The following is a 26,516-nucleotide window of genomic DNA, read 5'->3' on the forward strand; positions in this document are numbered from 1 at the left end:
AAAATATGGTGTCAGATGTTGACCTGTACAAAGTGGGCCATGTTTCGATCAGGGAATGAGGTGAGGAGTCCTGGACTGAATTGACTATACGGTTGTGACGCTGGTTCTTATTGGATAGTGGTTTGGTATTGGTTAGATTAATAGGGGCCATAGTGATATTGAAATCACCCGCTAAGATGATTTTGGTCTGAGACCATTGTGTCAACAGTTGTGATATATGCCTACAAAAATTGTGCTGGTTTTCGTTGGGTGCATAAATATTGCATAGGGTTACCTCAGTATCTAACATTCGACCTTTAACTATCAAGTACCTCCCCTCTGTGTCCACTATAGTGTAGTCGTGTATGAAGTTAATGGAGGAATGGATAAGAATTGATACACCTCTTTTTTTTGGTGGAGGCTGTTGCATGAAAATGTGTAGTGAATTGTTTTGCCCAGTACTTGGGGATATTAGCCTTAAGGAGATGGGTTTCCTGGAGGAACAACAAATTTGCTTGTAGGGATATGTATTGCGACATTGCTACCCTACGTTAGTGTTCAATCCTCTGACGTTATGAGAAAGTAATTTTATTCTGGGAATCATTGCTATAGGTCTAAGGTGGGTGTGTTTAACAGACATTGTGTTACCTGCAGATTACAGATCTTATTCCCTGGCTGAGGTCTCGGCTGAGCATCTTTATCAGAACTGGAGGACACTGCTGTGTTGTCACTTGGAGGGGATAAAAAACTAGGAAGAGGGGGCGTGTCTAGGCAGCAGCCATGCTAGGTCGCAATATCTATGGCTCTGAGTTGGATGTTCCTAACCCGCCGGTTATTGAGCCCATTTTACAACTTAGACTAAAAACATTAGTAAATATAAACAGCCCACATACTGTGGATTCAAACGATATCAAATTTGCAGAGTTTTATGAAAACTAGACCCAGATCTGGACCGCTGGAACCTGGGGCGGCGGCCTCACCACAAGGAATCAGCACCCCCCCCCGCACATGGGGTATAGCAGTTGTGTTCAAACTGCCTTTTATACTTAAAACCACTTTAACATTTTAAATAAGGCATCTGACAAGACTGTATCGATCTGAGGGAGAGGAGGATTGACAGTTATGGAGGCCATCAAGATCAAACTACTAGGAGATATTGAGAGCCTGCTTCTTGATCACTTTGACCGCATGGAAAAACACCTACTTGGCGCGCTCCTTATTGATCAGGCCCACAGCAGAAATACAGATGCGGTCCATACCGAGCAGCATGGTCAGAGATCTCTGGATCCAGACAGATCTGGCGTAGCCAGCCTAGTGGAGTTAAATTTTCTACAAGAGAGAGGAAAGACATCGGATGTGATACTATCTGATCTGACAGTCTACGGCAGTGCGCTCTATATGGCGGACCCTAGCGCAATGGCAGAGCAGGGAGAGAGAGAGAAGGTAGATGCTGGAGCAATCTGCTCAAGTGAAAAGAGTGACCTGTTGATAGATCTTCAACTTACGCCTATGTCTGTTAAGAGGGTCAAGCGGGAGAAGATACGGGCGCATCTTAGAAATCTTCACCTCACCCGGAACTCGAACGGGCCGGTTAGATCAGACACCACAGTTCTTGGTGCTCAATTGATGCTCCTCCAAGAGAAGCAAATAACTCTGCTCAACTGGAAGTTAGAGCTATGGATGCTTGGAGGTCAGGAGTGCCGACACCCTGTATTACTGGGGGACTTGCCGAAACTCGGAGTTGGTTGACGGTATGATCCAGGCCTAGGTTTCCCCTGGGCTGTTATGCTAGAGCTGAGACATTCTTATTTTACACAGCTATGGGTCTCCAGGCTCGGGAAATGTGATAATTCTCCTATTATGCTTGCAAAATATATGTACTAATTGTCTCGTAGTTCATAGTTCTAAGTTTTCTGTTCAATGTATTTGCAAATGTTATATTTCTATATATATACTGTTGTGCCCTACTAACATGCACTTGGTCCACAATCCAGGGTTAACACTAGAATTATATGGTCACGTCAGAGGCTTACTTTTTGATCCTCGCATACATTGCTATTGGGGACCTTATAAGGCCAGACACAGTTGTTTATAGTTTCCAGTGGTCCCTAATTAGTCACTGAGAATATATCTCAAAGCTGTTTGAGTTATTTCCTTAAATCTTTTAAGTTGCAGAATGTAGATCATAAAATATTTATCTGGTGTTAAAAATTTGATTCTGATCTCCACCACTAGTGGAGCTATCTGCTATTACTATTTCCCCTAAATAGTTATATGTATGATAGTAATATATCAGATATAGCTTATTGACGGAGATCTGACTAATTGTTATTCTAATCAGCTAAGATGACCTAAATGTTGTATTTACATAGACATATTATGAGAAGCAGAACATGTAAGCTATCACTCATTATTCTAAAGGTTCAATGTTAATATGCTTATCTATACATTGGGGGCTAATTGGGTACTATTGGTATAGATTTATATGAAACCGGGAAGGAATTTTATAGTATCCATGCTCCTGTGGCAGTCTTGCACATAAAGCTCAGTCCTATAGATTATATGTATGAGGCTAGATACAGAAGGACTCCTACACTATCTTTTTTATTTATTTTTTGCTTAAATACCGGTTTATTATTTACTAACCCTTAATCAATACGTACGCGTCTGACCTCATTGTCTACACACTTAACCTTACTGACATCTAACATCTACCTTATGTATATAATAGGAATCACGGCCGTCTCATTGGTTTATATCTATTTTAGTAAGTCCTTTTAAATATCCTTCAACATACGCTATTTCCTTTTTTAACGGACGCACACATAGATCTCTCTGAACATTTAGCCTAACCCTTACAGTGCTATACCACCGCCTTTCCTTTAGTTGTCTTAAACCCTAAACATTATAGGGGAATGGCTGACATTTTGTAATCCCTGAGCTGTCTTACTAAACAGGTTTATTATACCTATCATTTGTGTTCACGTTAACTTACCCAAGTTCATTTGCTCCCTCCCCCCACACCCCATTGGGCTTACATTGTAAGCATTGGAAATTGCATCTTATAGCACCAACATCCCCATATATTTTTATTTGTTAAATATCCCCTTTCCTACCTCAATAATGGAAATGGTATTTTCTCCACTACATATAATTCTAAGGGTCCAAAAGCAGCCCTTTATGTTTGTTACTTGATACATATCCCCTATACATTTCCCCCACAAGTTTGTATTAATACTGAGCTTATAAGAGAGATCATTATTTTATTTCTTTTGTATATACTTTTTTGCACGGGGATTTTCTGTTAATACGTTTTATTCAGTTCTAGGGGTTAACAACTACAAGCTGTGTATTATCCTAAAAATATTAAAAACAGAGATTCATCATTTGGGATCCAAAAGTGGTCCCTCACGGCTTCTGATTGCCTTCTTCGCGTCATATCTTTTCTATGACCATGAGAGGTCCAAGAGTGGCCTCATAGGTTAATCCGAAGGCTAATAGTATGAATAGGCAAAAAAAGTATGTTTTCTAATTTTGCAATTGTCTCATATCTATGCTATGTTTTTCTGGTTTGTTTCCCTTTTTTTTTTTGGACATATGAATATGACTTTTCTGTATAAACTGTATGAGATTTCTGCTTTGTATGCCTTAAATTAAATCTCAATAAAAAATTTATATAAAAAAAAAAAACTAGGAAGAAGACAACATGTTATAAACAAACAAACAAATCTTAGGTCCCTCTTTCTGCGACAACAAAATTGTAAAAAACTCTGTAACATACAAACATGTAAACATGCAAGGGGGAACTATTTCCCATAGCTCTCATATTGCATCCATCTATATCTAAATCTAACTCTCCAATGTTGGGAGAATCTGGAGAGTCACTGAAAGGTTGCGGATAATAAACTTAGTAGCTGAGTATCCGCTAGCTGAAAAAAAGCTTGTCAGTGTCCATCACTTCTTCCTGCTCTCATCACTCGAGAAGTGACATGGAGGTGTGTAAATTCTTCCAAAACTTCTAAAGACTTGATTAGGGATCCTAAGGCACTTTCTCTCTGTTTTCCTTTGTCTTTTGCCTTTTGTAGTTGATTTTCTGCCATTTTGTCTGGTCTGGTTGCCGGTTAGGTGTGTTTCGATTTATAGGTTGTGACTCCGTTGGCTGTAGTGAAGGTACTTCTAAATCTAGAATCTTGCAGATTTCCAAGATGTCTTTTGATTCCTTGACAGTAATCATTTTAGAGTCCTTTGTTATAATAAGGGCAAAAGGAAACCCCCATTTGTATTGTATCTGGTGTTTCCTAAGCAGCGTTGTAAGGGGGCGTAATGCTCCTCTCCTCTGCAGAGTCCGTAGGCTTAAGTCCTAGTAGTATTGGACCACATTCCCCTGGAATTTAAAAGTGGGGTTCTTTCTGGAGGCCTGTAGAATTTTGTCTTTGTCAGGAAAGAAGGTTAACTTGATCACTACACCTCTAGGAGGGAGACCATTCTTTGGTTTAGCCTTCAGGGCTCTGTGAACTCTTTCTATGTGGAAGACATAGTCCACAGGAGTACCTGTAATTTGGGTGAATAGTTGAGATATATATGCAGGTAAGTCTTTAGCGGTCACCTCTTCCGGCACCCCTTTAAGCCAAATGTTGTTCCTTCTGCTTCTGTTTTCAAGGTCCTCCATTTTTTTCTGGAAATCCTCTAGAAGTTGTTGTTGTGAGGAGATCAGCTGTGATACTTCATCTAGGTGTTCTACCATAGAATCCTTATGATCTTCAGGTGTTTCAATTTTGTTGCCCATATCTACTAAATCTGATTTAATTTAAGATAGGCTGCTGGTGACTGAGGTGTGTATGGAGTCAATCTTCTCCCATAGTTTCTCAAAGTTGTCGGCAATATCTTTTTTTGATACCAGATTCCTAAGGTCAGCCTTTGTTAGAGGGCTGTTGTCTTCTAATGGTTGCAGAGAGTCACTATCTGATTCTTCTTCCACTTCTATATCTTTGGGCACTTTGCCAGATTGAGGGGGTTTGAAGAAAGTGGACATGGCTGTAGATTTTAACGTTTTATCTCCTTTTGTTGCCCTTCTGGAGGCCATTTCCAAAACGTCAGGACCTGATCTCACTTCTGGTTATCTCTAGGCCAGAGCAGCTAGTACTTGCGTTTTGTAGCGGACGTTACTAAGTACTAAAGCTGTGCTTGTGCAGCTGCGGAGGGATGTTAGTGATGGCTAGGAGTCTCCCTTGAGTTATGCAACCTGGCAGGCACCTATCTTGGCATTCTAAAGAGCTGGGTAAAAACCCTGTCACATGTAAGCTGTAAAGAGAGTTGTGAGCTTACATACTGCAATTTGAAGATCTAACTAGTTCCCCCAGCATGATAGCTTTTGCTTTACATATTAATTAGATATCCTCACACTGACCCTAAATAGGATTGTTATCTGTGATGAGTTGTGTGCTCTACAAGCACTTCAAACAGTGTTAATGTTACCCTCCAGAGAGATTTGTGCAGTCTGTGATAAATTCCTGCTGCTCACATTTTAAAGCTGGCCTTATAATAGCTGAGCCCAGAGTCAATGAATGTGTCTTAGTGGAGCCAGGCCCCCCTGCTATAAATTATAAACAGTCCCTTGACTAGATGACTGTGTTAGGCGTATATAGTTGTCAGGAGGTTCAGGAAGTTTCTTTTGTGTTATGCCCTGGGTTTGATTAGTTTTAGGTGCTGGTTAGTTCACCCCGCTGAGTCTCTTAAATTTCCTGGCCCTTTAATTACAGGCCATTATAGTGTCCCTGTTGACCCAGTTTCTGGCCTCTGTATATCCCTGTGTGTGTTTTTACGGTGCGTTGCGCACTTACTTTATGGGCCTAAAATGGCGTCTCCTCCTCCGTCTTCCTGCGGCCTCACGGACTCCCAGCTGCTGCCTCCTCACGTTGTTCTGGGCCAGAGATCTTCATTTTGGGATTACCCTTGAGGGTTCTGCTTAGGGGGAGGACGTTGCTTGTGGCTCCGCTATTTCAGCACTCCAGGTAAACTGCCAGTCATGGAGAACGTCCTCCTTTCGTCGGAGAGGTCTTCTCTTGGCTTACTCTGAGATCCTCCTAGCTGGGTGCAACCCTCAGTGCTGCAGTCAATGTTCCTCCACACTCAGGTGTCAGCCACACAGTCTTCAATGGCTGATGGGGAGCAGCCTCTCTCTCTGTGGGGTCCATCGGCAATAGGCCACTGTTTAGGGCTATTTTAGTGGGAATCTGAATTTTTGGGCAAATTAGCCTGGGGAGCTCCTATAAATCTCTGTGGGTCGTCTCCAAGCTGCTTCTTTGTTAATTTTATCCCCTTGTTAATGTTTTTGCTAATTTTAAGCTGTTTGTTCATATTTTCTAGCATGAGCTGCTCCCATGTGCGTCTTCTCTGTTAGAGAGCTGGCTCCGCCTCCCTAAATATATATTTTTAAAGGGATACTGAACCCAATTTTTTTTCTCTTTCAGAGCAGGCAATTTTTTTAAAAAACAAACAAAACAAAAAAAAAAACATCAGGGGAGAGCACGCATGCAGTCCCCCACTACAACAAATTGTGCAGTCGAGTTTCCCGCATGTGAGGAAACCGCAGAGGTCAGCGGGTCCGGAGTGCAATGAGCCAGACCCGCCCTGGGAGAGCCACCTTAGTGATCATGGCTAACACTCCCCCAGAGCAGGCAATTTTAAGCAACTTTCTAATGTACTCCTATTATCATTTTTTCTTAGTTCTCTTGGTATCTTTATTTGAAAAGCAGGAATGTAAGCTTAGGAGACGGCCCATCTTTTGTTCAGCACCTGGGTAGCGCTTGCTGATTGGTGGCTAAATGTAGCCACCAATCATCAAGCGCTATCCAGGGTGCTGAACCAAAAATGGGCCGGGGTTAAATTTGTTTAGCAAATTTAATAATTACATTCTTGGGGTTGGAATTCTCTATGAGCATAATTGCCATACTTCTCCACACTAAAGGTCACAACTGGGAAGGGTCACACTAAAAAGTTATTCAAGCAATATAGGAGCTATGTGTGTGTTGCTCAACATATATTTAAGAAATTTTGTCACTAGAAAAGTTTTATTCCTGCTATGCCTCTATAAAGAGCCTATACTGCAGTCATGCAAAAAACAATCGGCTAGATTACAAGTTTTGCGTTATGAGTAAAAAAGCAGCGTTAAGGCTCATAACGCTGCTTTTTCACTACCACTGCTATTTTACGAGTCTTGTAGGTACAGCTGTCCTGCACACTTTTTTGGCCGTACCGCAAATTAACTTACGCAATTTGCGTAAAGTCTTTTTTCAATGGGACTTCCATAGTGCCGATATTACAAGCTTTTTTTTGGAGGCCAAAAAGTGAGCGGTACAGCCTATCCCGCAAGATTCTTAACGCATTCTAAAGGCAGTAGTTATGAGTTTTACGCTACAAAGCTGTAGCATAAAACTCATAACTAGAGTGTTAAAAAGTAAACTAACACCCATAAACTAACTATTTACCCCTAAACCGAGGCCCTCCAGCATCGCAAACACCAAAATAAAATGATTAACCCCTAATCTGCTGCTCCGGACATCGCCGCCACTACAATAAACATAATAATAAACCGCCACACTCCCGCCTCGCAAACACTAGTTAAATATTATTAACCCCTAATCTGCTGTCCCTAACATCACCACAACCTACAGTACAGTTATTAACCCCTAATCTGCCGCCCACAACGTTGCCACCACTATACTAAAGTTATTAACCCCTAAACCTTAGTCTAACCCTAACACCCCCTAACTTAAATATAATTAAAAGAAATCTAAATAAAAATTCTTATCATAAATACTTGCCTATAAAATAAACCCTAAGCTAGCTACAATATAACTAATAGTTACATTGTAGCTAGGTTAGGGTTTATTTTTATTTTACAGGCAAGTTTGTATTTATTTTAACTAGGTAGAATAGTTACTAAATAGTTATTAACTATTTACTAACTACCTAGCTAAAATAAATACAAATTTACCTGTAAAATAAAACCTAACCTGAGTTACACTAAAACCTAACCTTACACTACGATTAAATAAATTACCTAAATGAAATACAATTACCTAAATTACAAAAAAAACAAATACTAAATTACACAAAATAAAAAACAAATTATCAAATATTTAAACTAATTACACCTAATCTAATAGCCCTATCAAAATAAAAAAAAGCCCCCCCCCAAAAAAAAAACCCCAAAAAAACCCTAGCCTAAACTAAACTACCAATAGCCCTTAAAAGGGCCTTTTGCGGGGCATTGCCCCAAAGAAATCGGCTCTTTTACCTGTAAAAACAAATACATACAACCCCCCCAACAGTAAAACCCACTACCCACACAACCAACCCCCCAAATAAAAAGCTAATTAAAAAAACCTAAGCTCCCCATTGCCCTAAAAAGGGCATTTGGATGGGCATTGCCCTTAAAAGGGCATTTAGCTCTATTGCTGCCCAAACCCTAACCTAGAAATAAAACCCACCCAATAAACCCTTAAAAAAGCCTAACACTAACCCCTGAAGATCCACTTACAGTTTTGAAGAGCCGACATCCATCCTCAACTAAGCCAGGAGAAGTCCTCAACAAAGCGGTAAGAAGTCCTCAACGAAGCTGGGAGAAGTCTTCACCCAAGCCGGCAGAAATGGTCCTCCAGACGGGCAGAAGTCTTCATCCAGACGGCATCTTCTATCTTCATCCATCCGGCGAGGAGCGGGTCCATCTTCAAGAGATCCGGCGCGGAGCATCCTCTTCAAACGAAGTCTTCTTCCCGAATGAATGTTTCTTTAAGTGACGTCATCCAAGATGGCGTCCCTTGAATTCCGATTGGCTGATAGAATTCTATCAGCCAATCGGAATTAAAGGTAAAAAAATCCTATTGGCTGATGCAATCAGCCAATAGGATTAAGCTTGCATTCTATTGGCTGTTCCAATCAGCTAATAGAATGCAAGCTCAATCCTATTGGCTGATTGGATCAGCCAATAAGATTTTTTCACCTTTAATTCCGATTGGCTGATAGAATTCTATCAGCCAATTGGAATTCAAGGGACGCTATCTTGGATGACGTCACTTAAAGAAACATTCATTCGGGAAGAAGACTTCGTTTGAAGAGGATGCTCCCCGCCGGATCTCTTGAAGATGGACCCACTCCTCGCCGGATGGATGAAGATAGAAGATGCCGTCTGGATGAAGACTTCTGCCCGTCTGGAGGACCACTTCTCCCAGCTTCGTTGAGGACTTCTCCCGGCTTCGTTGAGGATAGATGTCGGCTCTTCAAAACTGGAAGTGGATTTTCAGGGGTTAGTGTTAGGTTTTATTAAGGGTTTATTGGGTGGGTTTTATTTTTAGGTTAGGGTTTTGGCAGCAATATAGCTAAATGCCCTTTTAAGGGCAATGCCCATCCAAATGCCCTTTTCAAGGCAATGGGGAGCTTAGGTTTTTTTAGTTAGCTTTTTATTTGGGGGGTTGGTTGTGTGGGTGGTGGGTTCTACTGTTGGGGGGGTTGTTTGTATTTATTTTTTACAGGTAAAAGAACTGATTTCTTTGGGGCAATGCCCCGCAAAAGGCCCTTTTAAGGGTTATTGGTAGTTTAGTTTAGGCTAGGGTTTTTTTTTATTTTGGGAAGGCTTTTTTTATTTTGATAGGGCTATTAGATTAGGTGTAATTAGTTTAAATATTGGATAATTTGTTTTTTATTTTGTGTAATTTAGTGGGGGGGGTTGTAATTTAGGTAATTGTATTTAATTTAGGTAATTTATTTAATTGTAGTGTAAGGTTAGGTTTTATTGTAAGGCAGGTTAGGTTTTATTTTTACATGTAAATTTGTATTTATTTTAGCTAGGTAGTTAGTAAATAGTTAATAACTATTTAGTAACTATTCTACCTAGTTAAAATAATTACAAACTTGCCTGTAAAATAAAAATAAACCCTAAGATAGATACAATGTAACTATTAGTTATATTGTAGCTAGCTTAGGGTTTATTTTACAGGCAAGTATTTAGTTTTAAATAGGAATTATTTAGGTAATGATAGGATTTTTTATTTATATTTCTTTTAATTATATTTAAGTAAAGGTGTGTTAGGGTTAGACTTAGGTTTAGGGGTTAATAACTTTAGTATAGTGGTGGCGACGTTGGGGGCCGCAGATTAGGGGTCAATAAATGTAGGTAGGTGGCAGTGATGTTAGGGGCAGCAGATTAGGGGTTAATAACATTATGTAGGTGGCGGCGATGTTGGGGGCAGCAGATTAGGGGGTTAATAAATATAATGTAGGTGTCAGCGATATTGGGGGCAGCAGATTAGGGGTTCATAAGTATAATGTAGGTGTTGGCGATTTCGGGAGCGGCAGATCAGGGGTTAATAAATATAATGTAGGTGTCGGCGATGTCAGGGGCAGCATATTAGGGGTTAATAAGTGTAATATTAGGGGTGTTTAGACACGGGGTTCATGTTAGGGTGTTAGGTGTAAACTTAAATTTAGTTTCCCCATATGAATCAATGGGGCTGCGTTACGGAGCTTTACGCTGCTTTATTGCAGGTGTTAGGCTTTTTTCAGGCAGCTCTCCCCATTGATGTCTATGGGGAAATCGTGCACGAGCACGTACAACCAGCTCACCGCTGACTTAAACAGCGCTGGTATTGGAGTGCGGTATGGAGCTCAACTTTTGCTCTAAGCTCACTTCTTGCTTAAAGTGATGGTCAAGTATGACTAACTACATCTTGCGATCCTAATGTAACTAGCAAAATAATGTGACTTTCATTCATCATTTCGCCATATTCATTCTAGTTTGTGCGCTATCTTATATTATTTTCCTACCTTACTAATATCCATCCTCCTCCCGTCGATTGTCCGCCATTGTTTTTTCTGCCGTCACGTGTTTTTATTATCCAATTACAGTACAGGCCACTCGGGGAATCAGCTCTAAGTAAAAACACCCTTATTCAATTCTGCGCATGCCCTAGCTCCGTAACCGCGGTGAGACAGAGATTAGGATGCGATTACGGAGCTAGGGCATGCGCAGAATTGAATAAGGGTGTTTTTACTTAGAGCTGATTCTCCGAGTGGCCTGTACTGTAATTGGATAATAAAAACACGTGACGGCAGAAAAAACAATGGCGGACAATCGACGGGAGGAGGATGGATATTAGTAAGGTAGGAAAATAATATAAGATAGCGCACAAACTAGAATGAATATGGCGAAATGATGAATGAAAGTCACATTATTTTGCTAGTTACATTAGGATCGCAAGATGTAGTTAGTCATACTTGACCATCACTTTAATAACGCCAGGTTTAGGAAAACCTGTAATACCAGCGATGTAGGGAAGTGAGCGGTGACAATAACGTGCAAGTTAGCACCGCACCCCTAATAACGCAAAACTCGTAATTTAGCCAAATGTTTCTAGATAAACTATATAAGTACATTTCAAGAAAAGGATGAACATTATAAAGTGTATATAAAATTAGATTTTAAATTGTTGCAGACAGTTCATTGACCTACATCACATCATATATCATCAGTGATTTGATAGTTAAAAGCAAAGCAACACCTGAAAACAGATGACTCAGGTGGCAGCTTCAGCCGCAGAGACACAAGAAGTGTGTAATGTAATGGGAAGTGTGTTACCTGCCCTAAACACAAGCTGCTTAGATCTGATCATTTTGCAAATCATGTGACTATCCGTGGAGCCTTTGTGTAATTCCTTCCCCTCTCAAATCTGCAGCTATAATAGAGATTACAAAACGAAAACTGTTTCTTAAACTATTTGGCAATTATTGGACATTAGGAAAAGAAAATACATACATGTACTAAATACATCAACATTTTTTAGCATACGGCTAGATTACGAGTTTTGCGTTATGAGTGGTGCGGTGCTAACTTGCAAAATTGAGCTCCATACTGCACTCCAATACCAGCGCTGCTTTGAACTGGTTTAACGTGCTTGTGCACGATTTCCCCCGTAGACATCAATGGGGAGAGCCGGCAGAAAAAAAGCCTAACACCTGCAATAAAGGAGCGTAAAGCTCCGTAACGCAGCCCCATTGATTCCTATGGGGAAAGAAAATTTATGTTTACACCTAACACCCTAACATAAACTCCATGTCTAAACCCCCGTAATCTGCCGCCCCTGACATCGCCGACACCTACATTATACTTATTAACCCCAAATCTGCCGCCCCTGACATCGCCGCTACCTACATTACATTTGTTAACCTGTAATCTGCCGCCCCTAACATCGCCACCACCTACCTACACTTATTAACCCCTAATCTGCCGCCCCCAATGTCGCCGCCACCTATATTAGTTATTAACCCCTAATCTTCCGCCCCAATGTCGCCGCCACTATACTAAAGTTATTAACACCTAACGTAACCCTAACACCCACTAACTTTAATGTAATTAATATAAATCTAAATAAAACTTACTATTAATAACTAAATAATTCCTATTTAAAACTAAATACTTACCTGTAAAATAAACCCTAAGCTAGCTACAATATAACTAATAGTTACATTGTAGCTATCTTAGGTTTTATTTCACAGCTAAGTTTGTATTTATTTTAACTAGGTAGACTAGTTAGTAAATAGTTATTAACTATTTACTAACTACCTAGCTAAAATAAATACAAATTTACCTGTAAAATAAAACCTAACCTGAGTTACACTAACACCTAACCTTACACTACAATTAAATACATTACATTTATTAAATCCAATTAACTAAATTACAAAATAAAACAAACACTAAATTACACAAAATAAAAAATAAATTATCAAATTTTTAAACTAATTACACCTAACCTTACACTACAATTAAATAAATTACCTAAATGAAATACAATTACCTAAATTACAAAAAAAACAAATACTAAATTACACAAAATAAAAAACAAATTATCAAATATTTAAACTAATTACACCTAATCTAATAGCCCTATCAAAATAAAAAAGCCCCCCCAAAATAAAAAAAAACCCTAGCCTAAACTAAACTACCAATAGCTCTTAAAAGGGCCTTTTGCGGGGCATTGCCCCAAAGAAATCAGCTCTTTTTCCTGTAAAAAAAAATACAAACAACCCACCAAAAGTAAAACCCACCACCCACACAACCAAACCCCCCCAAATAAAAACCTATCTAAAAAACCTAAGCTCCCCATTGCCCTGAAAAGGGTATTTGGATGGGCATTGCCCTTAAAAGGGCATTTAGCTCTTTTTCAGACCAAATCCTAAGCTAAAAATAAAACCCACCCAATAAACCCTTAAAAAACCTAACACTAACCCCTGAAGATCCACTTACAGTTTTTGAAGACCGGACATCCATCCTCAATGAAGCGGCAGAAGTCCTCAGCAAAGCTGGCAGAAGTCTTCATCCTAGCGGGCCGAAGTCTTCATCCAAGCCGGCAGAAGTCTTTATCCAGACGGCATCTTCTATCTTCATCCATCCGGTGCGGAGCGGCTCCATCTTCAAGACATCCGGCACGGAGCATCCTCTTCTCTTGACGGCTCTTCTCGAATGAAGGTTCCTTTAAGTGACGTCATCCAAGATGGCGCCCCTTGAATTCCGATTGGCTGATAGAATTCTATCAGCTAATCAGAATTAAAGGTGAAAAAATCCTATTGGCTGATGCAATCAGCCAATAGGATTGAGCTTCTATCCTATTGGCTGATCCAATCAGACAATAGGATTGAGCTTGTATTCTATTGGCTGTTCCAATCAGCCAATAGAATGTGAGCTGAATCCTATTGACTGATTGGATCAGCCAATAGGATTGAAGCGCAATCCTATTGGCTGATTGCATCAGCCAATAGGATTTTTTCACCTTTAATTCCGATTAGCTAATAGAATTCTATCAGCCAATCGGAATTCAAGGGACGCCATCTTGGATGACGTCACTTAAAGGAACCTTCATTCGATAAGAGTTGTCAAGAGAAGAGGATGCGCCGGATGTCTTGAAGATGAAGCCACTCCGCGCCGATGGATGAAGATAGAAGATGCCGTCTGGAAGAAGACTTCTGCCGGCTTGGATGAAGACTTCGGCCCGCTTGGATGAAGACTTCTGCCGACTTCGCTGAGGAATTCTGCCGCTTCGTTGAGGATGCATGTCCGGTTTTCAAAAACTGTAAGTGGATCTTCAGGGGTTAGTGTTAGGTTTTTTTAAGGGTTTATTGGGTGGGTTTTATTTTTAGCTTAGGGTTTGGACTGAAAAAGAGCTAAATGCCCTTTAAAGGGCAATGCCCATCCAAATGCCCTTTTCAGGGCAATGTGGAGCTTAGGTTTTTTAGATAGGTTTTTATTTGGGGGGTTTGGTTGTGTGGGTGGTGGGTTTTACTGTTGGGGGGGTTGTTTGTATTAGTTTTTTACAGGTAAAAGAGCTGATTTCTTTGGGGCAATGCCCCGCAAAAGGCCCTTTTAAGGGATATTGGCAGTTTAGTTTAGGCTAGGGTTTGTTTTTTTTATTTTGGGGGTCTTTTTTTATTTTGATAGGGCTATTAGATTAGGTGTAATTAGTTTAAATATTTGATCATTTCTTTTTTATTTTGTGTAATTTAGTGTTTGTTTTTTGTAATTTAGTTAATTGTATTTAATTAATGTAATTGATTTACTTGTAGTGTAAGGTTAGGTGTTGTGAAAGACAGGTTAGGTTTTATTTTACGGGTAAATTTGTATTTATTTTAACTAGGTAGCTAGTAAATAGTTAATAACTATTTACTAACTATTCTACCTAGTTAAAATAAATACAAACTTACCTGTGAAATAAAAATAAAACCTAAGCTAGCTACAATGTAACTATTAGTTATATTGTAACTAGCTTAGGGTTTATTTTACAGGTAAGTATTTAGTTTTAAATAGGAATTATTTAGTTATTTATAGTAGGTTTTATTTAGATTTATTTTAATTACATTGAAGTTAGTGGGTGTTAGGGTTAGACTTAGGGTTAAGTTTAGGGGTTAATAACTTTAGTATAGTGGCGGCGATTTTCGGGGCTGCAGATTAGGGGTTAATAAGAGTAATGTAGGTTGCGGCAATGTTAGGGACAGCAGATTAGTGGTTAATAATATGTAACTAGTGTTTGCGATGCAGGAGTACACCGATTTAGGGGTTAATATGTTTATTATAGTGGCGGCGATGTCCGGAGCGGCAGATTAGGGGTTAATAATTTTATTTTAGTGTTTGTGATGCAGGAGGGCCTCGGTTTAGGGGTTAATAGGTAGTTTATAGGTGTTAGTGTACTTTGTAGCACTTTAGTTATGAGTTTTATGTTATAGCTTTGTAGCGCAAAACTCATAACTACTGACTTTCAGTTTACGTTATGGATCTTGTAGTTATAGGCTGTACCGCTCACTTTTTGTCCGGAAAGGCAAACTCGTAATACCGGCGCCATGGAAGTCCCATTGAAAAGGGACTTTTTGAAAGCTGCGGTAGTTACGTTGAGTTACGGCCAAAAATGTGTGCGGTACAGATATACTTGCAAAACTCGTAATACAAGAGGTAGTTAAAAAGAGCCATAACACTGCTTTTTCACTCATAACGCAAAACTCAAAATCTAGCCAATAGGTAACTGTTTAAATTAATGAGAACTCTGAGAATGCTGGTTTAACCAAAACATTTTAAAATTGTAAAAATACAAATCCTTAGTGGTCGATTTATCAAGCTGCAGCTGACAGGGCATACATATGCGCCCCTGTCCGCCGCAGCTTACCTCTGGCGGGCTGAATTCCATTGATGGAATTCAGCATTGCACAAGAACGCAATTTTGCGCTCTTGTGCAACACCACCCCTGCCCTCACACAGCCATTCACAAGCGGGCAGGAGCTGTCAATCTCCCTGGTCGGACGAGACCGGTGAGATTGAAATTAACAACCTTAGAGGTGGTGAAGAGGTCAGAGAAGCAGCAGTCTGATGACTGCTGCTTCATAAATATGGACTACAGGTTCTCTTGTGAAAACTTGCAGTCGTATAGGGTGGCGAAAGGCTAACAAAGCCTTTGATAAATCGACCCCTTAGTATGTGAAAACTTGCCATTGTCATTATGGGGTAAAAGACACACAGAGACACCATAAATTCACACGACCACACACACATAATTAAGCATTTGCAAATAATAAATAAAATATATATATATTTTTTTTATTCAACAGTCCTTAACAGACAACCTGTTCCTTAGTATGTGGCTGTGTCTCATGTGTTCCCACTGGACTCGACCCCTGCTCATACTGCTTTTGACACAACTTCTGTACTTAGTGCCTGTGTGAAAGTGCTGCCTGATCAAGTTATAGCCGAGCAGCAGAAGAAACTTTCCTGTCTATCATCTCCCTGTTACTAAATCATTTCCCATCATTATTCCAGTTAAAATGTCTAAACTACAATTGCAACGTTCCTTCATAATGGAAACTTACTCAGAAACATACATATAAATCCTGATCTCTATGTTCATACAATATAACTCAATATCATTACAACAGTTACCCATAATTTAAATATTTCAAATATTTTAGAAGAATTTAAAATATATTTATATCATAGCTTATTAACCTAGGGAAACAGCCCAATTCATGCTTGGTCTACCAGAAATTAATCAAATCGCCTTCTTTGTTTATAACCTTTGGTCTTCTCGTCTGCAACTTAAAAATTGAGAAAGCCTCACGTCTTAGGAGATCTCTAGATCTGTTGCCAGCTCTAGCTCTCTTTTTTTACTAAATCTATAACCATACAAGGAAAACTGTTAACTATCTTATTGTGATGATAGATTAAGTGTTTAGCTGCAACCTGTCAGGGTGCCAGGAATCAGACTGAGACGAGAAGTGCAAAAATAATCACACCTTTATTAATAACAAAAAAATATTAAAAAGTCCACAAGTCAAATAACAAGCCAGGAGTCAAAACCAGAGCTGGTAGTCAGACGAGCCGAGTCAGGAGCCAAAGCGAATAGTCAGATGAGCCGGAATCAGGAACAAGGAAAACAGCAGAGTCAGGAACAAGCCAGGGATCAGGAACCAGGAAGGACGTCAGACAGCCAGGTAATACACAGGAACTCTCACAAACAGGTCTGAGACAACGCAAAGGCAAAGCATACTGAACAGAGGCCCTTTAAATAGTAAGTGATGACATCACAATTCTGAGACTGCATCCTGTCTCACACAGATGATGCACACCAGTCTGGCCGTAAAAGGAAGTGCAGGAAATGAGCAGCATCCCCCACAATGCACCATAGTCAGCAAGAGAGGTGAGTAAAATGGCTGCCAGCAGCACATGGCAAACAAAACAGGGAAAAAAACCTGACACAAACTTGGCTGGAGTTCCATGTTCTATGTCATTAAGATGCTCCCTAATGCGTACCCTTGTCTCTGTACGTACTGTAAGTTACATTGGCTGCACTTAATGACATAGATTGCATAATCCAACCTGCAGTTATTACAGAATTGGTTGGAATAAATTTTCTGAGTAGCGCTAGATTGAAAGCACTTACTCTGGGTAGTATGATCACATGCCTTGCATGCATGCACGTGTACCACACCTATAGTGGCCTTTACATGCAAGTCAACTACTTCTAGATGTTACTAAGTGCATTAGGGGATAATAAGTTACCTACAGTTAAGTTTCTTCTAGAGACAATATTACACCCCCTCTTTACTATATCTTTTAAGTCCACACCTATAGTGGCCTTTACATGCAAGTCAACTACTTCTAGATGTTCCTAAGTGCATTAGGGGATAATAAGTTACCTACAGTTAAGTTTCTTCTAGAGACAATATTACACCCCCTCTTTACTATATCTTTTAAGTCCTCATTAGCTAAAAGTATGGGCAACTTTTTGCACACTGAATTATATTAACTGCTTTATGTTGTTATGAATGTAGGTCTATCATTCTTATTATTATTTCTTAACTTAGGTAACAGTAAATGTTGCCTGTCTGTTTTTCTTCACTTCCTCTAGAACTCTGTCTACTGTAGCTCGTAGATAACCCCTGTCCAAGAATTTCTGTCTCAAAGTGTTGCATTCTGCCAGGAAATTGTCTTCTGAGCAGTTGTAACAATTGGTCTTTTGCTATACAATAGCTCATATGGTGCTTGTGTTGGCAGTTATGGGTTTGCTAAAGAAGCCTGTCTTGACCTTAAAATTAGTTACACCCATTAATAGCGCTGCGGAATCTGTTGGCGCTCTACAAATAACCGATAATAATAATAATAAATCAATAGAACATCCAAATAAGCTACTTGTGTTTTGTCAAACTCCTGCAATGCAGAACCAGACCAAACAAATATGAGATCATCAATGTATCTTTTGTAGCCTACTATTGAGTCTCGGAAAGTGATTTCCATCCGAATAGACATGGGACAGCTCCCACTAACCCATAAATAGGTTGGCGTAGGCTGGAGCAAATTTTGCCCCCATAGCCATCTCACATCTCTGCAGATAGAAATCCCCCACCAAACTTGTAGTAGTTTTGCATTAGAAGAAACCTCAATACTCTGAGAAGATACTCTTTTAGTGAAAATTAATCATTACTAAAGTTATTCATCACATATTCAATAGCCATTAAACCATTATCATGCAGTATGGCGGAGTATAACCCCAACCACATCTACCATGAGCCATCCCAAATCTGCCCTCCAAGTGATTTATTTCATTATATTTAGAAGGTGCTTTGTATCTTTCAGATATGAGGGGAGTTTATAGACCAGTGGTTGTAATAAAGACTATGCTCAATTGGAAAGATTCTCAAATAATGAGCCAATTTCCGATACTATGGGCCTACACCTCACATCCGAAAGTGACTTATGCACTGGGGAGGTGATGGAAAATGGGTATGCTGGGTTCGCTTACGTACAGGTAACTTAAGGTCTGGAAATCCAGTATGCCATATATAGACCATCATCTAGAACAGGATTCTTCAAACCGTTTTTCCCAAGACTCAGTGCCATGATAGCACATACTTTCAAGATCCTATTTTTATGCTTGGTCTGAAAATTTCTAAAATAATATACAATGAGATAGCTGCAATTTTTGGCAAAGTGATTAAAATATGAGCATACTTTATTCCCAATTGTAAACTTGAAAGTTTTGTAAAAGGTAATAAGGCACACATACACCACACACTCTCGTACAGCTCACACGACACACTCTCCTACAAATAACACACAAATCTTGACCCAGTAAACATGGTGTTGCAACCCAGTAATAGGTCCTGACCTGTAGTTTGAAGAACCCTGGTCTAGAAGGTCCTTGAGTTGCAAGCTGTATTCACTAGTTGGATCTTTTTGGAGTATACTGTAAAGTTGCTTCTATCCAAGTGGAGAGAGGCGAGTGTGATGACAGCACACAATGTTATGCTGTACATGTGATTTTTTTGGTGTTAGAGGAGCGATGTGCCATGTTAGACACGCTGCTTGCGAAGTATCCAACCCGGCTCAGAGAGTTTGATGAGTCGGGTGGATACTGGGAGAAGGGCTTGTGGAAGCAACGAATAGTGGAATAATTCACATAGTGGCACTATGATGCCACTACAGCGCCACTAATAAGGAGTCCTAGGCCTACATTGAAGCGTGGGTCGGCTGAAGAGTCTTAGTGATGAGGCTCTGAGACTGAAGGGTGACCAGTCTCTTCTTATAACAGCTAGGCAAGGTCTATCAAATCTGGCAGGACACCAGGAGTATTTGTCTTGTAGTGAGAACTTGGCTTGGCACAATACTGATTTAACATATGTGGGATATGTTAACTCCTGAAAAAGCTGAGATAGGGCTCATTTTCTTTTTCAAAGTGGTTTAAAATTACATGCCCTATCTATATCAAGAAAGTTTTATTTTATGCAGTGTTTGTCAACTCAAGGCCCCATGTACCTCTGACAGGCCAGATTTTCATGATATCTGAACTAGAATACAGGTGAAACGATCAAGAGCAGGTTAGTAACCATGGTTACTAATCAGCTGATTATTTCACCTGTGCTCTAATTCGGATATCATGAACATCTGGTCTGTTAGGGGTACTATTCATGAAACAGAGCATGGTGGAAATGTGTGCACATATACATTTACCCATAGACAAATCTTTCTGAATATTTTCTGTAAAGGTTTCATTTTCTAATGCACTTGAAACTGGAAAATAAGTTAACACTGCCCTAGCTAAACATGAACCTTTTCTCTGTTGTGAAACACACAGGCTTTTCTATCATATGAATAGAGACATATAAACTGGTTTGATGAGTTTTATTGTTGGGAAATATTGGTGACATATTAGTTTACATGTATTTCACTTCATCTTTCCCACAGTGGATTATACAAGAGTATTAACAACGTGAAATCTTTGTTCTTACCAGCAATACTCAAATCTAATTTTGATTATGTAAATGTATTTTGTTTGGCTATCATCCTCTAATGTGATATACAAGTATACCCTGCAAACGCATAGTAAAAATCCTGTTTGTTTAAAATACTGTAAAATGTAAAATTATTTATTCTAAATGATTAAATTGTTATTGCTAGTTTTTTATGATGATGTTTATACAGTTTTGACAGTTCGTATTAGGTGGGGTTAAAGGGAACCTGCCGTCTGTATTTATGAAGCAACGGTCATCAGACCGCTGCTTCCCTAAAATGGACAACTGCTGCCCGCGCATAATTGGCTGTGCGCGGGCAGGGGCTGGCAATGCACAAGAGCGTAAAATTCCATTCTCGTGAAATGATAGGCGAGCTTCAATACAGGAACCAAACATTTATTCAGTAATTGTTGTCTATTTGTTTTAGAATTTAACTCAAACATAGTTGAACTCATATTAAAGATCTACATTTAATCAGAAATAAATCACTGAATGAACTAAAACTCTCAAAAAATGAACTAGGGCACTGACAGATCTTTCTATTGCTATTACTAATATTAATAATACTATATTCTAAAATGGTGCCATTTTAAGCAAACTATATGTGACAGACACTTGCAAAGTAATAATAATAATAATAATTATAAAACATTAACTTTTATTTATATGGAACAGTTTTAAAAAAAATTATAAAACATACAGGAAAATACAGCACATATAATAGATTCATAAGACAACATTTATTTTCACCATATGCAGCTTATTTAGAGTGGGTTGCAACTAGCACTCCAGAATTATCAAGTATTTATTTTATTGGGGGTTGCTTAGGATTCTTACTTTTATATTTAAAAGGGGCATGAAATCCATTTTTTTTCATGATTCAGACAGAGCATATTTCAATTCTATTATCTAATTTGCTTTGTTATTTTTGTATCCTTTGTTGAAAAGCATACCTAGGTAGACTCAATAACATTTTCAGCTAGCTACCATTAGTGCATTGCTGCTGCTTCAATAATGGATACCAAGAGAATGAAGCTAAATTAATAATAGAAGTAAATTGGAAATTATTTAACACTGTATGTTCTATCTGAGTCATGAAAGAAAAAACATTTGTGTTTTATGTCCCTTTAAATTTACTTTTGTCTACACCACAAATGTATCTATTTTCAAACTGTAAAAATCCAAACTGTTTCTTTTAAAATAAACTCTTAACTTAATAGAAAAAAAAATAGCTTTGCCATTGAATGTTGTAACACTTGTAATAGAAATGCATTGCAGTCCTCTAATTTATAAACCTACGCGTTTTGATCCAGCTTGGAGCCTTTTTCAAGACTGATCACAGTAACATTCCAACTCATTTATATAGCGCACATGCATACATATTGATGTGATAGGTTAATTGAGACCAGAAGACCCACTGTTTGAAAACCTGGAAGTGAGGTAATTAAAATCCACATATAGTTCGCCACCATAATCTGTGATAGACAATATAGCCTATGTGGCTCGACCCACCAATACAGCATGTATGGCTATAAAAGCTATTATGGTGAAAGGTTAAGAGTCTGAAATCAGACTTCTGCTTTTAATATTGGAATTGTAAAGTCCACAGTTTTCAAAAATAAATTAAAGGAAAAAAAGGGGTCAAAATAAATAAAGTATATTGCAAAGTTGTTTACTACACATGATTAAATATTTTATGTTACAATCTAAACATATTCAAGGTTCCCTTAATCTTAACTGTAAATTATCTTATTAAAGTAAATCTATTATTTATGACTGTTTTATTATTAAAGGTTATAGCCCTTAAGGACCAGTACTGTACCATTTACAGCGCTGATGTCCTAGGCTCTTTCTGCAATCTTGCTAACAGCGGGAGATTGCGGTATTTCTGCATGTCCCACGAGTAGGGTTGCCACCTTGGCCATGTTTTCCTGAACACTTATGAGTTACACATGCTGCAGGGTGTGCAGGGAGGAACATGAATAATGCTGTCCAGGATCACTATTTTTTTTGCTGTCCAGCAGCACAATGCATGTTACCCTCTGAACACCCTGCAGCATGTGTAACTCATAAGTGTCCAGGAAAACATGGCCGAGGTGGCAACCCTACCCACGAGTGGGGCTGAACAGAATTAGTAGTGCAGAAGATCACTGATGCAGAGAGAAACAATCTGTGTCCCTCTCTGCATCGGGTTGCAGTGGTGCCGACCATTGGTGGTGTGGGAGGTGGGTGGCTCATTGCAGGAGGGGGTGGGGTTAGGCAGTGGGGGGAGGGAGCAGACGGAAAAGGGTTTAATGGAGGGAGTGATCCGCTACACTACAGAAACTTTTTATTTTAATAAATGGAGTTAAAATATATAAAAACTGGGTACTGACAGATAGCTGCCAGTACCTAAGATGGCGGACACTAGTTAGTTAGGATTAGAGAGCTCTTTGGGAGGGATAAGGGAGGTTGGAGGGTAAGGGGGGATCCTACACTGCAGAAAATAAAAAAAATTAATACATTTAAAAAATCCCCCAAAACTGTATATTGGCAGACTGTCTGCCAGTACCTAAGATGGTGGGGACCAATGGGGGGTGAGGGAGGGAAGAGAGCGGTTTGATTGGGATCAGGGGGTGGGGGTGTCAGCTGGGAGGGTAATCGCTACACTACAGCTAAACTTAACCTTACAAGGTACCTGATTAACACTTTCACTGCTGTGAATTTCAGAAGTGTGGTGCGGAGCTGCAATTAGCGGCCTTCTAATTACCAAATACAATGACAAAGACATGCATGTCTGCTATTTCTGAACAAAGGGAATCCCAGAGAAGCTTTTACAACCATTTGTGTTATGGCTGCATACGCAGTATATAAATAATTTCAATGAGATACCTAATGTTTTTGAAAAGTTAACAAATGTGGCGAAATGGTGGCATGAAATATTCCAAAATGGGCCTAGATCAATATCTTGGGTTGTCTACTAAAAATAATATATATAATTTAGATAGGTAAATAAAAAAATAAAACAAGACTCGATTTCTGTATAAATGGTAAAAATGCTCTGGTCTTTTGGGCAAGTTTTTCTCTAAAATTCCCAGTCTTTAACGGGCTAATAATTTTTTTTGGTCTTTATTTACAATGGAGATCCGAAATAACTGGCGATGTTGGCGGACTCTTGCTGAAACTTAGATCCTTATTATTTCCTAAGGAAGACACATCACCACTCATCGGAACAGAGAGAGTCATCCCACTTTCTTTTACAATATCGCTAGACCCACCGGTCGCGGGACTGACAAGGCCTAAAAGGCAGTTTCCCATGCTTCTGAAAATCCTCTTTATCATAAGGCCCTATGAGTGAACTAGAAAGGGGCTCCTTTTTTTAAGGCCACATAAATATTACAATGTGTTGTTGCCTTAACCTGGGAAATGTGTATATAGATTTGCCCACATAATTAAGGTAAAGAGTTAGGCTTCTATTTATCAAGCCGTCGACTTTCTTGCATTTGATGGAACCAATACGCTCACCTAAGTTCGCCTAACATCGCTGAATACGTTCTCCAAAGTTACCAAAAAAGCTGTCAAAAAGCCGCGCACCAAGTACTGGGCGATGAGCAGCGGACTGTTGTTAACTAACAGTCATCGATCTCGCTGCTCTTCGGCTTTTTTACAGCTTTCTTGGTACCCTGTCACTAAACACCCACACTATTCTATACTGTTTACCCCCTATACCACCACACCCTGACCCCGCCGCACCTAAATAAAGTTATTAACCCCTAAACTGCCACTCCCGGAGCCCACCGCAACTCTAATAAATGTATTGACCCCTAAACCGCCGCTCCCGGAGCCCACCGCCACCTACATTATACATATTAACCCCTAATCTTCTGCCCCCTATACCGCCGCCACCTACATAAAGTTATTAACCCCTATCCTGCCGCTCCCGGACCCCGCCGCAACTAAATAAAGTGTTTAACCCCTAAACCTTCTGCCCGTCTGGAGGACGACTTCTGCCGGCTTCTTGGAGGACTTCGGCCCGGTTGGGTGAAGATGTCTAAAGGTAGGGTGATCTTCAAGGGGTTAGTGTTAGGTTTTTTTAAGGGGGGATTGGGTGGGTTTTAGAGTAGGCTTGGGTGAGTGGGTGGTGGGTTTTAATGTTGGGGGGGTATTGTACTTTTTTTTTACAGGTAAAAGAACTGATTACTGTGGGGCAATGCCCCGCAAAAGACCCTTTTAAGGGCTATTCGTTATTTAGTATAAGGTAGGGCTTTTTATTATTTTGGGGGGCTTTTTTATTTTATTAGGGGGATTAGATTAGGTGTAATTAGTTTAAAAAACTTGTAATTATTTTATTATTTTCTGTAATTTAGTGTTTGTTTGTTTGTTTTTTGTACTTTAGATAATTTTATTTAATTTTATTTAATTGTAGTTAATGTAGGTAATTAATTTAATGATAGTGTAGTGTTAGGTGTAATTGTAACTTAGGTTAGGTTTTATTTTACAGGTATATTTGTATTTATTTTAGCTAGGTAGTTATTAAATAGTTAATAACTATTTAATAACTATTGTAGATAGTTAAAATAAATACAAAGTTGCCTGTAAAATAAAAATAAATCCTAAGATAGCTACAATGTAATTATTAGTTATATTGTAGCTATCTTAGGGTTTATTTTATAGGTAAGTATTTAGTTTTAAATAGGAATAATTTATTTAGATTTAGTTAAATTATATTTAAGTTAGTGGGGGTTAGGGTTAGACTTAGGTTTAGGGGTTAATACATTTAATATAGTGGCGGTGGTGTAGGGGGGGCAGATTAGGGGTTAAGAAATATAATGTAGGTGGCGGCGGTGTAGGGGGGGCAGATTAGGGGTTAATAAGTATAATGTAGGTGGTGGTGGGCTCCGGGAGCGGCGGTTTAGGGGTTAAATACTTTATTTAGTTGCGCCGGGGTCCGGGAGCGGCGGTTTAGGGGTTAATAAGTATAATGGCGGCGGTGTAGAGGGGGGCAGATTAGGGGTGTTTAGACTCGGGTACATGTTAGGGTGTTAGGTGTAGACATTCCCATAGGAATCAATGGGAAATCGGGCAGCAGCGAACATAAGCTTTCGCTGCTTTCCGACTCCCATTGATTCCTATGGCATCCGCCGCCTCCAGGGCGGCGGATTGAAAACCAGGTACGCTGGGCCGGAAAAGTGCCGAGCGTACCTGCTAGTTACCTGCTAGTGATAACTAGCAAAAGTAGTCAGATTGTGCTGAACTTGCGTTCGGAACATCTGTAGTGACGTAAGCATCGATCTGTGTCGGACTGAGTCCGGCAGATCTATGTTACATCACCAAATTCTACTTTTACCGGTCTGTAGGGTTTGATAACTAAGGCGAATCAGGCTCGCCACAAATACGCTGCGTAATTCCAGCGTATTTGCGGTTGACAGCTTGATAAATAGAGGCCTTAGTGCCAACATGGGAATTGATCACAAACTAGTCACCTCAAAGGGGAGTTTAAAAAATGTATTCCAGAAATTAAGTATGTTCGGAGGGGACCAAAGAGATAAAGAGATATCATAACAAACCTGGTGTAGTCTATTAAAGGGACACTAAACCCCAAAAAATTATTTCATGATTAAAGTAGAGAATACAATTTTAAACAATATTCCAATTTACTTATATTATCTAATTTGCTTCATTCTTTAGATATCCATTGTTGAAGAAATAGCAATGCACATGGGTGAGCCAATCACACGAGGCATCTATGTGTAGCAACGAATCAGCAGCTACGGAACCTATCTAGATATGCTTTTCAGCAAAGTATATCAAGAGAATGAAGCAAATTAGATAATAGAAGTAAATTAGAAAGTTGTTTAAAACTGTATGCTCTTTCTAAATCATGAAAGAAAAAATTGAGTTTCATGTCCCTTTAAGCACCCAGTGCCACCTCAATATAAACCTTGTACCTGTTCTCCTTAAAGGGACAGTAAAGTCATAATTAGACATTCATGATTTAGACAGAGCATACAATTTTAAACAACTTTCCAATTTACTTCTATTATTTAATTTGATTCCTTCTCTTGTTATCCTTTGCTGAAAGGTTTTTCTAGGAAAGCTCAGGAGCAGCAAAGAACCTAGGTTTTAGCTGCTGATTGGTGGCTGCATATATAAACCGATTGTCATTGGCTCACCCATGTGTTCAGTTAGAAACAGTAGTGCACGGCTGCTCCTTCAACAAATGATACCAAGAGAAT

General features: G+C 39.3%; 1 non-coding gene across 1 annotated transcript; it reads right to left on the reverse strand.

Annotated features, from left to right (window-relative positions):
- Window positions 1-6,495: 6,495 nt before the first annotated feature.
- On the reverse strand, window positions 6,496-6,664 carry LOC128654912 (U1 spliceosomal RNA). The gene has a single exon (XR_008401553.1). It is a non-coding gene; the product is annotated as a U1 spliceosomal RNA (small nuclear RNA).
- Window positions 6,665-26,516: the final 19,852 nt, after the last annotated feature.

This window comes from Bombina bombina, chromosome 3, assembly GCF_027579735.1.
Source record: "Bombina bombina isolate aBomBom1 chromosome 3, aBomBom1.pri, whole genome shotgun sequence".
Lineage (NCBI taxonomy): Eukaryota > Metazoa > Chordata > Amphibia > Anura > Bombinatoridae > Bombina > Bombina bombina.